Source organism: Belonocnema kinseyi, chromosome 4 (assembly GCF_010883055.1).
Source record: "Belonocnema kinseyi isolate 2016_QV_RU_SX_M_011 chromosome 4, B_treatae_v1, whole genome shotgun sequence".
Lineage (NCBI taxonomy): Eukaryota > Metazoa > Arthropoda > Insecta > Hymenoptera > Cynipidae > Belonocnema > Belonocnema kinseyi.
The window spans coordinates 102,521,779-102,530,540 of NC_046660.1; positions in this window are offsets into that span (position 1 = coordinate 102,521,779).

The window sequence follows — 8,762 nt, forward strand, 5'->3', positions numbered from 1 at the left end:
CAGAGGTCAGATTCACGGGAGAGAGATAAGGGGATTAGCAGAATGAGTGAGTTAAATGGAGAGAAACTGAATGATGAGGAGATAGAGAAATAGATGAGGAAGTTGAAAAGGTCTGAGGCAGCAGGTTTGGACGGGGTAAAAAAACCAAACGTGACTGTTTGACACACAAGATGTAAGGGAGAGGCTGAAGAGGGTAGTGAAAGGATGAGGGAGGGAGGGATTCCCAAGAGAGTGGAGGAAGGGTTTGATCGTATCACTGTAAAAGAAAGGCGTCAGGGAGAGGCAGGAAAATTATAGAGGAATAACGCTAATAAGCCCTAGACGCAGGCGGGCTTCAGGGAGGGAAGGAGTACTATTTACAGAACTTACGTCTTGTAGCACGGGGAGGATAGACAACTAGCCAAACAGGGTGCAATAGTGTACCCGTCTTTTGTAGATATAAAAGACCCGTTCCCTTCAGTGGATAGGGGGAAGTTTTGGGAGGAAATCTCTGAGTGTTTCTCGATGGATAGGGGATTGAGGCAAGGGTGTCCACTTATCCGAACGCTGTTTGCAATTTTAATTGTAGATATGAAAAATAATCTAGAGGGCAAAGTGGTAGGAGGAAATAGGATAGAAGGAGTCAGGATATTGTCACTCGCTTATGCAGATGACATAGTGCTGCTAGCGAAGTGCAAAGAGGCTTTGAAGGAGATGATAAAAAATTAAGAAGATAATTAAACAAAAATTGGTTAGAGTTAAATGCGGAAAAGTCAAAGGTTATAGTGTTCATGAAAGGACGTGGGAGAGATAATGGAGGGGATTTAAAGTGAAAGGGAAAAGCGGTACAGCAGGTGAAAAAGTTTGTGTACCCGGGCTTTCTGTTTCGGAGCGATGCGAGAGTGGATGGTAATATGCAAGGAAAAGTGAGAAGGGCAAATGTGCGGATGAGGCAGGTGTGGTGGCTGGGAAAGAGGTTGTTCGCAGATGATTTTTTAAGTAGAATGAAATTGTTTCATTCGCTAGTGATGAGTCTCTTATTTTTCGGAGTGGAGGTTTGGGGGTGGAAGGTAAGTGAGGAGGTAAATACGACACAGGACAAGTATGTAAAGTGAAAACTGGGGTTGGCAAGGAACACGCTGAACTATATTGTCAGGAGGGAAATTTTATTATGCTGACAAAAATAAGTTAACACTTGACTTTTACACGAGCTATTTTTCGAATTATTTTACAAAATTAACAATTATGAAAGAAAAGGAATAATAAATCAGCTATTATATTCTAACTATTATACAAAAATGAAGTCAACCTTAAGAATTTTTTACGCGAGTGAATCTTTGTCGTCTTTGACAAAGTTTTGAAATGTTACATTTAAACAATTAGTCAACTGACAAAAAATTTCATTTGAATTAGTTGCTGCTGTTATCAGTTTTGTATCCTATGAATCACAATCTTTATATGTGGATGCGCCGAAGTTCACATTCGATTTGGTTTTGGTGCTCTTTGGTAAAGGAGATCCATCCTCAGGTTTTTTAGCTGTAAAATACGGTTTTACATTTAATGATTTTGTTATTTGATTGCATATTTTTATTTTCTTGTTTACCGACCATGACGTTTGAGAGTCGTTTTTTCGGCTCCGGAATCAGCAAGAAGTGTTGCTGAGGTGCGGCGAAAGGTGTGACCCGTATACAGTTGAGGATCTGGTAAGTTCAAATATGAAGACACCTGTTTTGGCATATTACCAAATTTGTTGATGCCAATAACTTGATGCGTACACGTGACATTTTGATCATTCAAAAAGAATCTCCTAGAATCTACATTTTGTGGTCGGAGAGCGTTATATTTTGTATATAAATTAGAATTGAATTCACCTTCAATCTTAAATGTTCGCGGAATACGCGTTTTGATTCTTAGCATTGTTATCAGGAAACGAGAGACATGATCCTTAATATCATTCATCATGATATCGCAGAGCTCTGCTTCTTGAGGTGCACAAGTAATTTCGAGGATTAAAGCAACCTGCAAATAACATAATAAATTGTTATAATTACTCCTAATTCTTTCATTTTATAAATAAAAATTATAAATTAATACGCAGGTCGCTCCAAAAGTAATCCCTTCTATTTATTTATATTGAAATTATAAAAGATACGAAGAGCATAATAACAATAAAAAAATAAAAAATAGGAGGCATGTCTCTGAAATCTTTCGCCTTCTATTTATTTCCATTAAAATTATGAAGCATAAATGTTAAATGAAGTAGAATAGCAATAAGAAGTAGCAAAAAATAAGAAGCAGGAAGCATTATTTTTGAAGCAGCCCTTGCATGAAAAAGGGAGGTTATGTCTCACAGCAAAAGTTTAGAAAATATAAGTCTGTATTTTATGGTTATATTTACCTTCGTTGCTAAATAATGCTGATCAGCAGCTTAGAATAGGAAAGTTGCACATTCCTCTGGTGACAGAGTTTTAGATTTTCTTCTGACAAATCCAGTTGATTGCCTCTTCAAAAAAGCATTCAGTTGGCCATAAGTACCAATGTCAAGATTATCATTGGCTTTTATTGCACTCTTCAGCATTGAATAGCGAGACTACAAAGTTTAAGGTTTTAAATTTTTTGCTAATTCACTAAAATATGCCAACAATACGTTTTCAGGTAGAGATTTAACCTTTTTCTCATTTTTCTAGTGCATAGACTGATTGCAAACAGAAGAGACATTTCTCTTTCGGTTGCTTGGGCAATACAGTGTGTGTGGTCTGCTCAGCTGCTTCACGAAAATCTGGTGGTGTCTGATCGACGTCACTACCTTCAGATTCACTCATTGTTTCTATTAAATTACCTATCGAGCTTCGAAGCAAAAATGAAATCGTCATTTGACGCGCCACTATAAGTTTCTTTGGCAAATTACGTAAATCACCGTACAAAACCACGTATTAGTATCAGGAGTACGAAATATTAAGTTTTTCACACCCACCTAAAGGCATTAATGCGGTTATGTTTCTATAGTGGATACTGGCTCTCCTGGAAAGTAATTTGGGAATAAGGTGCACCTGTGCAGCAGCTTGATAAAGTGATTTTGCTTAGAGAACACAAGCGCAGCAGCTAGAAAAATTAATTTTGCTCGAAGTGCACAAGCGCAGCAGCTAAGGCATTTTTTTAGCCGTTTTTTAACACGGTTGCGAAATTGGTCACTTCCCTTGCGCTATGCATGCCTCCAAAATCGAACATTTCGTATATGCGTTAAAAAGCCTTTTGCAACACTATGGAAATTTAATCTGGGGAATAATTTAGAAAAATATAAGTTCCTTTATTATTGTCAATGTTGTCAAGTAGTAAAAAGTTTATAAATATAATATGATGTTACTACTACGTTAATTATGACTCAGTACGATTTCCAAAATGTTAAATATTTTGGCTATTTCAAAAAAGTACCTAATTTGTTTAATTGGAATTTTAATATTGTTGCCGGATCGTGGAATGTTTTGCAAATTTAATACTTTTTAGATTTCGACGTTTTAAACATTTGCTGCCAAAAAACACAACGATTGCAATTCTCGCCGAAATTTTACGACTCAAATTGCAAAAAATGCTAAATTAATTTTTTTCAACCATACTTTGCGTTATATGCAGACAGTTTTGTGAATGATATAATTTTCTCTTCTCAGTGGAAGGTAGTAGAAAAACATGTTGCGAAAAATTTTGTATTTTTTCTGGGGAACGATAAACAAAATAACAGTTTCTTTATTATTAATAATGTTGCCAAGTTGTGAAACGTTTGTTAATGTAATATAACAATAGTGATGAGTTGTTTAGCACTCAGTACGACTTACAAACTGTTTGTAATTTTTGGCTGGTTTACAAAAGTAATTGATTTGTTTAATTGCAATTTCAATATTATTGCCAGCCGAGCTACGTTTTGCAAATTTGATCATTTTTAAATCTCAACATTTCTAACATCAGCTACCTAAAAACGCAATTCTCGCAAGTTTCGCTGGGATTTTAGGAGTGACGTTGCAAACATTGTACAATAATTTTAAACACGATAATTTTCGTTATGTTTTTAGTTTTGCAAATCATACAATAGTCTGTTCTTAATAAAAAAAAAGCAGAAACAATATTTTGCAAAACTTTCGGTATTTGGCCTGGAAAGTTATTTCTCTGGGAGCAATGTAGGGCAAATTTTACAAAATATTTTTTTTTAACAAATGACCGACCCTATCACGTTTTACAAAGTTTAATTTTATTTTTGACATATAAGAAAGAACTATACAGTTTTTTTATCAACTTCGAAATTTCTGTTTATTGATTTGGTTTTCATGACAATTCCACTCACATATTTTATAAATTATGTTCAACACTATTATATCAAATGTGTATTATACTTATTTCTGTACTCCAGTTTGGTGCTCCTTATTTAGATATTGCAAAATATTGTGAAAATATTATTTTTCGCGATTAATTTAATACTCGATCTTTATTTAAACCTAATTTGTATGTGCAGCTAGCTTGAAAAATTTATTATTTCAATACATTCATATTATTACAAGTCAGAATATGCATTTGTATTGAGAACACGTGTTTTTATTGTTTTTCTTTTACAATTAATTAAAAAAGGATGAATCCTATAAAAAATTGTTGATATTATTTTTATGATTTGAACTAAAAATACGCATCCTAGATTACTAGCGTGAAGTCATTCAAAGAAAATTTGTAGATATAATTATGGAAAAAATGTTTGGCTAATAAAATGTTAATGTAGCTTGTGATGTTTTTTCAAAAATTTAAATGATTTATTTTAAATATATTTTAATAACAAGAGACTATAACAAGCTTGCAGATCTTTTTTGGTTGAACAAAATTTGTCTTTCTATTTTTTTCCGTTACTTGTATCGCTTTTTCAAACATATCAGTTTTTATTTTCAATTAAGAGAAAATCTCGTATCTTGCATGGTTTGACTACAAAATGGAATCTTTTGATTTTTGATTATGTTACATGCAATCAAAGTTTTAATTTTAAATTTTTTGAAAAAAATTCAAAAAGCTGTTATGATTCTCTTTCAGGGATTTCAAAAAGCAACGTTTTCCTTTTTTGATTTTTTTTTATATCGTGTGTTGTTTGGCTTAAAATGTTCATTTTCGTTTGGTTTTCTGAATTTAAAAATGCTATAACACTAATAATTTTCTTTGTATCAAAAAGGCAGGAAAAATAAATTTTTAGATTTTGCTATTACTACGAATAGCCGTACACAGCACTTTTAAAACGTATAAAAAATTGTTTCGAAATTTTAAAAAATTCTATGTTTCAATTTGTATCCAAAATAAGATGCTAACGAACGCATCTTCTATTTGTACATTCTTCTAAAGGGAACCAAGGGACAGTCCAATCGGTTAATTCCTTCAATTGTTACCCTGTGTACAGACTGAAATAACAACGATGACAACGAAAGACAGACACCGATGCAAAAACTACTTTTTCTGACTTAAGGGGACATCAAAACGTCAGTCTTTGATGAAATTCGCATAATTATTTATTATATAAAACCAATAATTTTTTAGTGATATGAGAATTTAAAAAGTCTGAAAGATCAATAATTCCCATTCGCGCCAATTTTCCGTGGATTCCACTATGATTAAAATTACAAAGTATTCAGCCTAGTAATTTATTAAGATTTTTATAAAAATTAAGCAAAAGACAAGCATTTATTTAGTAATATTTATTTTATGCTTGATTATTCATCAGAGCAGAGCTAAATATAAATAAGAAACTATAAGGAACGCATGATGAATGTTCTGAGCAGAAAGGAAATATCTAAAACGAAAGCGCATCTTCTCGACTATTGCAATAGATGGTATGCATTGCGAAATTCTTCATCTTTTGCGCCTTCTCAATTTGTACCGGTTGCGGTTCGATACATAGTAAGCTTATCAAACGTTATATAGGTACTATGTGTAACGCAGTAGCAGTTGAGTGACTAAGAAAATGACAGTCACATCTGGGAATGAAAACCCCTGTAATGGACGAGGATTCGATCTTCCCACGGAGCAGTGAAAGTAAGTACTACTGAGATTAGTTCACGTGTCGACCAACACTCTTGCATTTACTTTTGTGCAGCCTCCGACACATCCTCCCTGCTATGCCCGTGTCTTCAAGGCAGTCCATTGTTCCAATACGATGTGATTGAATCGTTGCAACGCAGCCGAGATAACTATTGCCTTCTAGTAACTAGTCGTTTATAAAGGTCAACTGAAATTGGGCAATTGACAGAGGAGGGCGGATAAATAGACACTTTTTTCAGGGTCCCTCCTTCCTCATTTACAACCTGCAATTTTGGACTAGTTATGTCAGTTAACATTATCAAGAGCCAAACCAACATTTAACAACCAGAACATTGGATGTGCTCTTATTAGTAGCCTGATTATCCAAAGAATAATGTTAAATATCATTTATCAATTGTCTTATGAGTTGTCTTCGACATGTTAACACCGTCACTGATGATATTGAACTTAATAAAATAATATATTAAGATTTTTTGTACTGAGTACTTTGAATCTGATAATGTAAAGCAGGACAAATGAAACACTGGTTCCTTCATTAAATTTAAAATATTAGAAATAACAATGAATTAAAGCATTATTCCTCCAATCACAATCATTCAGGTACAATCTGTATCAGTCTAAATTTTCTCTAAATAAAATTCCCTAAATTTCTAAACTAAATTTGCTAAATTTGATGTTAATTTTTTTTCCTACCGGTCTAAAATCGATATTTTTTTCATGGTCAGGACCATAATTTAAAAAATATAAAGCTTTAATAACACTGTTTTGCTGAAGTAGAAAAATTATCTCGTCTTAATAATTTTTGCTCTCGTTGAGAGATGTATCAAATCTCGTTTCTCACGGTGGAATGTAGAATATCATCATGAAAAATGTAAGAGTCGTGATAAGTTTTAGCTTTTAACCTCCTCCGCCTTGATGTTCGTTAAACCTCTCAGATTACAATGATTGATGTAATTTTAATATAGAAAAAATAGGTGATCCCAATGATGTTCAACATATAATTTGAACCATATAATGTTTGACGAAGAAAACGATTCATTTTCTTTTATGGCGGAGGTGGATGTACTAAAACAGAAAATCTTAATTATAAAAATGCAATGGACAGTGTAATAATATCTAAAAATCTAAAAATAGAGATTCAGATTACCGTACGTTTACAATAAAATAATATAGTCGCTTTAAAATACAAATTGCTTCTTAAAATGAATACTTAAAAACTAAATTTATTTGCTAACAATATGCATAATGTTACTCATAATTTTCTCTAGAAATAGAATAATATTTAAAATAGTAGCGAAAATCACTTTAAATGCGTGATGGAACTCCTCGATTAATTTGAACAAATGTTAATAAATCACATGGGAAATAATAAATAATGAGTTGAAGCTGCGAGTGAAAAATAAGAAGTAATATGTACCAAAGAACAATTGCATTGTTTCGTGTATTTTTCATGACAATAGTTTTTCTTTTAAATCTTGTACGTGTTTAGCGTTGTACAACGTCGTGAGAGTATTGAATTATTCACTTTCATTGACTGAAAAGATTTTCAAATGATTCCAATATTTGTACTTTATATATACTATTTGCACTTTACTCTTTGATCTTTAATAATATGGAAGATTAGCATGATGATACTTATTCGTTTTTTATTGCTTCGAATCGAATTATACAATACCAGTTTTCTACTTGACATTTTTTTCATTTAAAGGAGTGAGTTTTGCACAGTAATTCACATAATCATTTTTCAGAGAAAGACGTTTCAAGCAATTAACAAGTACACTAATTCGACATCGGCTAATTATAATCAAGAGGTGGATTAACAACCGCATTCACTACTTTATCTGTAGTTGTCAAATGTTTGTAAAGTTTTTATTCGATGTTAGATCAAAAATATATATCTGATTCACTGCATATATTTTACATTTGTTAACTGTTTAAAAGAAAGAAATCATTTTTTATTAGAGATATGATATAAAATACATAAAAATTCAAAAATCCACATTAATCACTCTCATGTAGATAAAATTTTATAACAGCAATAATAATACTCCATTCATAGCTTGTAAAACGGTCTGCGCTCTTTTATGATCAATTGTACCGCTCATTCATGAATTGAGCTATGCATTTCTTTTACTGCTTTGGAAAAGTAATTGCATTGAAAGCATCAATGACCCCTGAGAGAAACAAGCTTTAAAAAGCCAACTTCTCCCTAGGCAACATAACTGATTCAAAGCTCTCGGATATAAGTTTCGGATAAATTTATAAATGCACAAAATAACTTTTGCTTTAGAATATTATTTCCAACTCAAAAAAGGTTATCTACTAACCAGTAATTATACTTAATTAGTGATAATGAGATGACATATTCATCTTACATTATGATGTTTTTATAAACCAAAAATAAAATTAATTCTCCAATTTAAGTTTAAGTGAACTAATTTTATCTAATTTTAAGCAGATTGCAATGTTCCACAAATGATTTCCAAAAACTGGTATTTATCTACAGAGATTCAGCTAAATGTTCAGGATTTACAAGAACAGCATAACTTTTTCATATAAAAACTTTTCTTTAGATCTTACATAATTTTCAGTCATTTTTCACATATTTAAAAATTTTTTAACACATGTTCAGTGGAAGCTTCTAATGTGTCCCCTAAGGGTTTACATTTTTCTTACACCTTCTTTATTCCTTTACACACCCTCCACACACTTACTTGGTGGTGGAA